Source organism: Plecotus auritus (genome assembly GCF_963455305.1).
Source record: "Plecotus auritus genome assembly, chromosome: 7".
In the NCBI taxonomy this organism is placed as follows: domain Eukaryota; kingdom Metazoa; phylum Chordata; class Mammalia; order Chiroptera; family Vespertilionidae; genus Plecotus; species Plecotus auritus.
The window spans coordinates 39,357,110-39,366,048 of record NC_137774.1 but is presented as its reverse complement, the minus strand read 5'-3'; the positions used below and the strand labels follow the sequence as shown (position 1 = coordinate 39,366,048).

General features: G+C 48.2%; 1 pseudogene across 1 annotated transcript in view; it reads right to left on the bottom strand.

Annotated features, from left to right (window-relative positions):
- Positions 1-230: 230 nt before the first annotated feature.
- Positions 231-8,939, bottom strand: part of LOC308252565 (phosphofurin acidic cluster sorting protein 2-like) — a 63,341-nt pseudogene continuing 54,632 nt past the window's right edge. Inside the window, exons 10-13 of the transcript in view lie at positions 2,989-3,388; positions 2,351-2,411; positions 1,791-1,991; positions 231-1,568 (exon numbers count right to left, since the gene is read on the bottom strand). The product of the transcript in view is annotated as a phosphofurin acidic cluster sorting protein 2-like (transcript). The remainder of the gene's footprint in view (positions 1,569-1,790; positions 1,992-2,350; positions 2,412-2,988; positions 3,389-8,939) is intronic.

Below are 8,939 nucleotides of genomic sequence, written 5' to 3'. Positions count from 1 at the left end.
CTCACCTCCCATGAGTCTCCAGCTCAGCACTGCCCGCCTGACCTAACACCACCAGAGAGTTCTGGGTAATCAGCAGAGCAGTTGGGGGCTCCCACTGGGGGCACCACATTAGTTTCTGGGTTGTGAGCACATTCGCACTTAAGAAGGTTTCTCTTTGTGTTTCCAGGGTCGGTCTCTGTACTAAACTGAAACGTCCACAGAAAAGCAGCTGGGCCCTCCTGTGCTTGGCGTCAGCAGGGCCACAGGCAGGGCTGGAAGGTGGAGTCGGAATGTCTGGAGATGCAGATGGGGAAGTGCTGGACATGGGAGGACCCCGGGCTGCCAGCTGGAAGAACTTCAGGTCATTCCACACCACACCTTTGATGAGGACCCGCAGCATGTTCTGCTGGTGCTGGCCCTGCAGACCAGGCAGCTTATGCCCTCCAGGCACTGGCTTTTGGACTCCACAACCTTGTCCTTGGTTTTCTTGGGCAAAAACAGCACCTTCTTTTTCTTCTCCTTGGTGAGCCCTGTCATGCACATGGTGGGTGTTGCTGCAGCCTCTCCCCTGCTGTGCAGCCTACTGACCTGGAGAGAGTGGAAGGTGCACTTGAGGGTGTTGTTGGTGGTAGGCAGGTCTTTCTTCTTCGAGTCTCTCTTCCTGTCTGTGGGCTGGGCTGCAGTCCAGTAATCCACCTGCCGCTCCATCAGCTTCGTGCCATCGCCCTGGCTGGAGGTGGACAAGCCCCAGTCACTGACGGGGTGCAGAGGGGGGTGACAAGGCCTCATTGGCAACCAGAGGTATGGAGAGAGGGATGAACGAAAGCATGCTGCGGCCCAAGGGGGCCCATTATCTGAGTCTCCTGACGTGTCTGAGGACTGTTGCACTATCCCAACTTTCACCCCCTCCCCGAAGGGAATGAACCATAAGGACTCCTCGTGGGGGCTCTTCGGCTTGTAGGAGAGCAGGGCTTCCTCGACGGGCAGCTAGTAGGCACAGTTTTCCCCATGATGTACTGTGTGATACTCGTCACGATGTCCAGCGTGTCCTGCATGGCGCTCTGGGCCTCCAGCTTGTGGAACAGGTCCCGCTAGGCCAGGTCCTGGAAGAAGCTGTTGTAGAGGTAATGCATGGAGCCCAGGTGCCTGGCCACAGGTTGGGAACCCAGCGGGAGGACCAGGAAGTACATGTATCCCAGCCAGTCCAGCATCTTGTAGGACAGCAGCTCCAGGAAGATGCGCAGCACAGCGCTGAAGTAGTTGTGCCCCTGCCACCAGTATCTTCACCGCCTTCGGGGGCTGGGAATTATAGTGACAGTATCTCTGTATCTGCCAGATGATGAAGATGAAGGCTGCCTGGACGTCAGCCATGAAGCAGGTGCACAGCAAGGCAGCGTGTGCCCTTGCAGGGTGTCCGAGGGGAACTGACCCTGCCAGTTGGAGGTGTTAACGAGGATGATGTTCTCCGGCAGCTGGTCATCGCAGATGAGGATGTGGTTCAGATGGTTGTACGTGGTCTTCCTGGGGACCTGCAGCTGACTCCCTGAGTCCGGGCAGCGCTCATTGTCTAGGGCCCAGGCGTCCTCAAACTACAGCCCGCTGGCCACATGCGGCCCACCGAGGACATTTATCTGGCCCACCGGGTGCCGCTGCCTGTCCTGCTTAGCAGCCGACTCGTCCCAGGCCCGCAGTGAGCATAGGAATTTGTTCATAGTTTTTTTTTTAAACCATAGTCCGGCCCTCCAATGGTCTGAGGGACAGTGAACTGGCCCCCTGTTTAAAAAGTTTGAGGACCCTGGTAGGCTGTTGACCTGCTTGTTCTGTGGCTGTGCCGTCTGCCGCTCCTTCAGGTACCTGCCCCAGTCATGGTGGCTGGGATGCTTCCCCTTGGCATTGGTGGAGGGGATGATGAGAGCTTCGGTCTTGGTGATGCACCTACTGGGCAGTAGCTTCTTGGTGAGCATGTCCAGGGCTGAGGTCTCTACCTCAGGGCTGTCCTTGGGCCGTGCTGGCTGCTGCCCTGGGTGGGCATGATCTGAGGCGCTAAGTGGGAGACCCTGTGACTTGGCTATTGCTGCCTGGGCTTGGTCTTCTCGGGCACTGTGGCCAGACTAGGAGGCTCCTTTGTTTTGTTTACCTTCACTGGAGGTTATTTTTCCACTGATTTTTTAGAAAGTTGAAGCGAGGGGGAGAGACAGAGAAGGAGTGAAGTATCAATGTGAGAGAGACACATGGATTGGTTGCCTCCTGCATGTGCCATGACCAGGGCTGGAGATCAAGCCTGTAATCGAGACAGGTGTGCCCTTGACCAGAATTGAACCCGGGACCCTTTAGTCCATGGGCCAACACATTAGCCCTCAGTGAAACCTACCAGGCTTGGAAGCTCCTCCTGGAGCTGGGCACCATGGATGCTCCCCATGTCCATTTTCGAACTGAAATGTGACAGGACTTCTCAGTATGGCCAGAGCTTAGGCTTGATGGTACTGAGAAGGCTGTCATCTTCCTACCTGTCTAGGCTACTGTCGCTGGTTCTCCAGCATCTTAGACAGAAAGTGCAGGTCCTCCTTTACTCGGGGACATGATCTGCAGGGTCCTGCTCTGAGTGTAGGACCTCCTCTGACACTTGGGCCCTGCTCAGCCAAGCCATGACATTCTGATTTAAGTTTGGATGCCTTGTCATGGACATGGTTGTGACTTTCAATAGTCGCTGCTAACTGGGCTCCCTCATGTCAAAGTCGTCCTGGTCTGGGTCCTACCCATGGGCGGCATCTTCACTGGCCTCCTGCTCTGAGAAGCTCTCATACTCCTCCTTTGAGTAGTAATCTGTGGACTTGGCCTTGGGCCGGCCTGCATGGCACTGTCCTCATGCAAGTCATGGAGAAGGTACAGGCCCAGGAGACCTTGGGGTTGAGGGTGCTGTGGGCCACCGTGTTCCAAACACTATCGATGGGCTATTTGATGCCTGAGGCTCATGTGTTCTCTCACACTTTGGCCAGATTTGCAGGCTACTGTTGGCTCCGGGCCCTGTGGATGCTCCCCATCTTTGTCTGTGAGCTGGAGTGTGCCAAGCCTTCAAAGTACAGCCTGAGCTTGGGCTTGGGAGTGCTGAGGGTGCTGTTATCATCCTCCATGTCTGGGTCACTGTCTCTGGCGTTTTCTAGTGTGTCGAATAGAAGGTCTAGATCCTCCTCCAACCTGGGGACATGCTCGAGTCCACAACCTCCTCTGACACTTTGAACTTGCCCAGCCATGCCACGACTTTCTCCTTGATATTTTGTGGCCTGGTAATGGACGTCTTTCCTAATATCCATGGCCTCTGCTTCTTGGGCATCCCCATGACAATGCCCTCCTCAGCCCGGTCTAGGCCATGGGTGGCATTGTTGCTGGCCTGTTGTTCAGAGGAGAAGCTCTGATATACCCCCTTGGAGTAGTTAACCCTTGACTTGGCCTTGCATCTGGCCTGTATAGCACTGTCCTCTTGGAGGATGGGCTGGCTGACAGGGAGCAGATCCACATCTCAGCCACTTTGGCAGAAGCCTCCTTGATGCTGCTGCAGAGGCACAGCCCCTGGCCACCCTTGAGGGGTTGCTGCCTGACCTCGGCCATGTGGATGGTGCCCACAGGGAGTGTCTTGTAGCTCCAGATGATCTGGTTCTTTTTTTTTTTTTTTAAATATATTTTATTGATTTTTTTACAGAGAGGAAAGGAGAGGGATAGAGAGTTAGAAACATCGATGAGAGAGAAACATCGATCAGCTGCCTCCTGCATACCTCCTACTGGGGATGTGCCTGCAACCAAGTTACGTGCCCTTGACCGGAATCGAACCCGGGACCTCTCAGTCCGCAGGCCGACGCTCTATCCACTGAGCCAAACCGGTTTTGGCCAGATGATCTGGTTCTTAAAGCGCTTCCTCCAGTGCACAGGACCTGTAGCTTGTTGTAGCTTGTTGTCTTCTCCCGAGGAAGTTGGGGTCTTGCAGTGAGGTCAGCCCCAGGTCTGTCTCCAGTTGTCCACTAGGGAACAGCACACTCTCATAGGATGTGCTTGTAGCCCTGCATTTTCATGGTGATCACCATTGATATGAGGTTGGAGCCCTGTATCTTCATGGCAATCACCATGGAGATGAAGTCCTTCTCCAGCTCTTTGAAGACCACCATCTTCACTAAGGTCAGGTTGCACAACCTGGGTACGAATCTGAGGCTGGGGCTGTCCAACTCCTGGGTAGCAAACAGGTTCTTGGGCATTGATGTGTTGAGCCTGGGCACGGGGCTGGGGGTGCAGGGGGTTGTGGAGACCAGGACTGTGGGCATCAAGGAAGCTGCAGCTGCTTGCCCCATGCAGGTCCTTTCTGTACTCTGGGGTGATGGTTTCTCTTCCTGTGTTGGGACAGAAGAGAGACATTCCATCAGGGGCAGCTTATGAACTGCCAGGTGGCTTGGGGTCTATAGTTCAGACTGAACCCCTAAGCACTCAGTGATTTTTGTCAGGAGTGATCCAAGGACAGTGTATGTGAAAAGGGACCACATACTCACTGACTAGCTCAGGGAAGGCCTGTGCGGTGTTCTTGCAAACTCAGAGACCTAAAGTTATAACAAAGGATGTTCTGAAATGAAAACTTTTAAGCTAAATGCAGTTTATGGTGGGTAGTCATGTCCTAGGCTGGCATCTTCCCTGACAAAGGTCAATCTTTACCTTAACTGAGCCTGTCTATTGTCTATTGGCATCTACAAAACATATCTTTGGAATGTCAAAGGCATTTCCCTTTTTCCGGACCCCTCAAAGCATAGACAATGCTCTGTGGAGACCACAAATGCCCTCATTGTACCCGAGTTAATTGTTGACTTGTAACTCTCCTATATCCACCTATGTAAAAGAAATATGTCTGTGTCATTTTAATGTTTATCCAGTCACATAGGATTCCCCACTTTGATTTCTCTGGGACCCTAATGTATCACCACTGGATTTCATGTTACCAACATACATCTCCTGTTTTAATTGTAATGTATAAAATAAGATGCACAACTGCCATTCTCCAGAGTATTCTCTCAATCCGCTGAGATTTTCTTCCCACCAATTGTTGACAGTTGGACTTAAATAAACTCACAAAAATTCTTCACAAGTTTGAGTGTTTCTTACTTTGACACTTACTTGGCATAGTGGGTTAGGATTCCAAAGAACCCGCTCCACCCCCCTCCTGGACCAAACTGTGGACCCGGTGCTAGGATTCAACAAAAAATCCATTGAACCCACTGGTTCCCCACCCATCAGGTGAACCTGGGTGAATTGTGTCTTAGATCTAGGACTTACCCTCTATGGTCATAGAGGGTTTGATTTATTTGAGCAGTTTTTTTTTTAATATATTTTATTGATATTTTACAGAGAGTAAGGGACAGGGATAGAGAGCTAGAAACATCGATGAGAGAGAAACATCGATCAGCTGCCTCCTGCACACCTCCCACTGGGGATGTGCCCGCAACCAAGGTACATGCCCTTAACCGGAATCGAACCCGGAATCCTTCAGTCCGCAGGCCGACGCTCTATCCACTGAGCCAAACGGGTTTCGGCCTCAGCTGTATTTTTAAATACTCCAGGTGTAACTAAGATTAAGGGTTGAGGGAACTTAGGCTAAGACAAGACAGAAGGAACAATGGGTGCCTGGTTTTATACTGTGGTTTTCCAATTGGAATTGCTTTCTGAGAATCTGAGAAAAATTAACCTTTGCTGTATAAATTAAAGTTGAACTCGATCAGCTCCAAAAATACAGGGGCATGTCCTCCCTCCAGCCTGAATATCGGGTATTCTCAGGTGACTAAGAATCTCTGTGGAGGTGTCAGGTCATTCCTCATGACATGCAGGGGCCCCAAAGCAAAAATTTCAACTCAACTGCAATTAAAGTGACTGGTTCTGGTGGGGGAGCACCCATAAGTTTTGGTCAACTAGTTCCCTGAACCCTCTGGTTGTTTTAGACAGCAGGGAGATAAACCAAGGCAAATAAGAGGGTTGAATGTGACTTGAGGGGTGAGAGCCTCATGGAGCTCAACCATAAGCAATGCATGTTGACCAGCTACATTATATAACAATCCTAGAAAATTTGCTCAGATTCTGCAGATATCAGAAAAACAAACAAACAAAACAACAACAATAACACACACACACACACACACACACACACACACACACAACTACAAAACAACAAAAACAAAACACACCTAAAATTAACATGGGATTGTGCCTCCAAGGCCAGGAGATGCCAGATCCCAGCCCTCATTAATACTCCTGATAGGAAGCTTTTACTTGCAAGTGTTTTACAGAAATGGGAAGATTTAACTAGAAAATATCCTACTAAAAATGGCCAAAATGCAGTTTTATTTGCGTGCCTAATTTAATTTTTGGCATGCAAGAAAAATGCCAGGTCTAACATTAAACTGAATGAATGAATGGAAGCATATCTTGATTTGTAAATGAGGAGATTCTAAGGAGAAGCACATATAAATTCTTTTTTAAAAAATTAAGGAATTAGAAATTTTAGAGACTGTCTCTGAACTCTTCCGAAGCTAATGAATGCCAACACCCTATTCTTCCGCCTTCTCTATTTCCACCACTACATCCTTCGCCCTTTCCCTCCCTTCTTCCTTCCCCTTCATTCCCCTCCACTACCACTCCCCACTGACTTAAGGAATAATGAGAATAGGAATTCCAACAGCTTCCTTTGGAGAAAAGCTTGTCTCAGCAAAAGAGGAACCAGCAATTGTTCCTGATTTTCTCAATGACCCTGATGGGTTTACAAAGACATTTAACTGTTAGAACATGTAATCCTGGCTATTCTAACCAATTCCAATGGATATAGCTAATGGTTTCTGCCAGCAAATGCAACACAATTTCTAAATAAGGTTTGCAAGGAAATTCCTGTAGCGAAGTCTGTCCACTGTTAGAATCATAGAAAACTGAAATAGGATGTAGAAAAAGGAAAAAAAAAAAAAACACAAAACAACCATAGGGTTGACCCAAGGGTGTTTCTCCTTCTCACTGATAGTTTGGGAGAAGTTAAAATGATCATAGAAAGGGAAGCCACTAAGACCCCTGTAGATACTGGGGCTACTTTATTTGTTCCTAACCACATCCAACTAAGAGGAATTTTTATTTTATTTTATTATTCTTTTTATTGTTTAAAGTATTACATATGTTTCCTTTTCCCCCGCCATGGGTCCCTCCCCAACCACTCCCAACCCCTTGTGCATGCTCCCACACCCCCAGTGTCTGTGTCCATTGGTCATTGTAAAGCTTCTGTGTAAATGGCAGGAATATTTAACCAATGTCTGTTTTTAATCAAAACCTGTTTCCAACTAGGGAATGTTATAGCAATATTAGCAAATATATATCTTTGCTAATAAAATCTGTCCCAATTCAACTGATAGGGAGAAGTGTTTTGTTTGTTAATTTGTTTTATGAAATCAGTGATACCCACACTTGCTTTTTACAGAAGGGTAATATGCATTTAGAAATAAATGAACAAGATACCGAACCCAACAGAGCCTCAGATGAATCCAGTAGGGTGTCCTTAAAGTTGGGGTCCTGGCTGCACCCAGGTTTCCTCAGGGGCTCTGGAAAAGGATCTGCTGGTGGAGTCATGCACAGACATGGAGAGGCATGGGGGAGATGGTGAGCATTCAGCAGGCAAGATGGGCATTTGGCCAACATTTGTCTGAAAAGGAGCCCAGAGTTGGAACCACATACATGCACCTCTGTCCTATACCCACCCAGGGGGGAGGGAGCTGGGCCCCTATGTTCTGAGCTCAGGCTTATGCAGTTCTGAACCCAATCCTCAATGGAAAATGAGGAAACTGATGTACATAGAGTGGTAGATGTTACCCAATGTCCATGACATTCAGAGCCCAGAGTTCAGGAGTGTTCAGACCTTCCAGGCCAAGGATCCCACCTCTCCAACAGAGTTGGTCTTGACATTAGAAATCCTGACATACTGGGAAGCTCCTGCCTATTCTTCTGTATCTAGGGCCTAGGGTGGAGAGAGGGGGTGCTTTGTTCTGGGATCCAGAAAGAGCACTAGCTCTTTTTTTATTTTTTTCCAAAGAGGAATTTTTATTTTATTATTTTTTTATTGTTTAAAGTATTATATATGTTTCCATTTCCCCTCATGGACCCCTGCGCAGGCACTCCCACCCGCTAGCACATGCTCCCATACCCCCAGTGTCTGTGTCCATTGGTTATGCCTATATGCATGCATACACGTCCTTTGGTTGAACTCTTACTCTCCCCCCCCCACACACTCTCCCCTGCCTTCCCATTGAGATTTGAGAATCGGTTCGATGCTTCTCTGTCTCTGGATCTATTTTTGTTCATCAGTTTATGTTGTTCATTATATTCCACAAATGAGTGAGATCATGTGATATTTATCTTTCTCCGACTGGCTTATTTCACTTAGCATAATGCTTGCCATGTCCATCCAAGCTGTTGTGAATGGTAAGAGTTCCTTCTTTTTTCACAGCAGCACAGTATTCGATTGTGCAGATGTACCACAGTTTTTTATCCACTCATCTGCTGATGGGCACTTAGCTGTTTCCAAATCTTAGCTATTGTGCTGCTATGAATATATGGGAGCATATATGCTTTCTGATTGTTGTTTCTGATTTCTTGGGATATATTCCTAGAAGTGGAATTACTGGGTCAAATGGGAGTTCCATTTTTATTTTTTTAAACAAACTCCATACTGTTTTCCACATTGGCTGCACCAATCTGCATTCCCACCAGCAGTGCACAAGGGTTCCTTTTCCTCCACATCCTCACCAGTATTTGTCCTTTCTTGATTTGTTGATGATAGCCACTCTGACAGGTGTGATGGTATCTCATTGTGGGTTTTTTTAAATATATTTTTATTGATTTCAGAGAGGAATAGAAACATCAATGATGAGAGAATCATTGATTGGTTGCCTCCTGCACACCCA